This window comes from Juglans regia, unplaced genomic scaffold (genome assembly GCF_001411555.2).
Source record: "Juglans regia cultivar Chandler unplaced genomic scaffold, Walnut 2.0 Scaffold_14723, whole genome shotgun sequence".
NCBI classification, from domain to species: Eukaryota; Viridiplantae; Streptophyta; class Magnoliopsida; order Fagales; family Juglandaceae; genus Juglans; species Juglans regia.
Window position 1 is genome coordinate 1 of NW_023345221.1, and position 208 is coordinate 208.

Sequence of the window (208 nt, forward strand, 5' to 3'; positions counted from 1 at the left end):
ATCCAAACCCATCGCTACGCGATGGGCAGGGCGCGATTTTCCTAAAAATCCACTCCCGAGTGGTCCTTCTTGTCAATTTATCTCGCAAGGCGGAAAAAATAAAACCGAGGGGTGCAACACGAGGACTTCCCCGGAGGTCACCCATCCTAGTACTACTCTCGCCCAACCACGCTTAACTGCTGAGTTCTGATGGGATCCGGTGCATTAG

General features: G+C 52.4%; 1 pseudogene; it reads right to left on the reverse strand.

The window, feature by feature from the left end:
- Nucleotides 1-108: 108 nt before the first annotated feature.
- LOC118345120 lies at nucleotides 109-208 on the reverse strand (annotated as a pseudogene; the record flags this gene model as incomplete).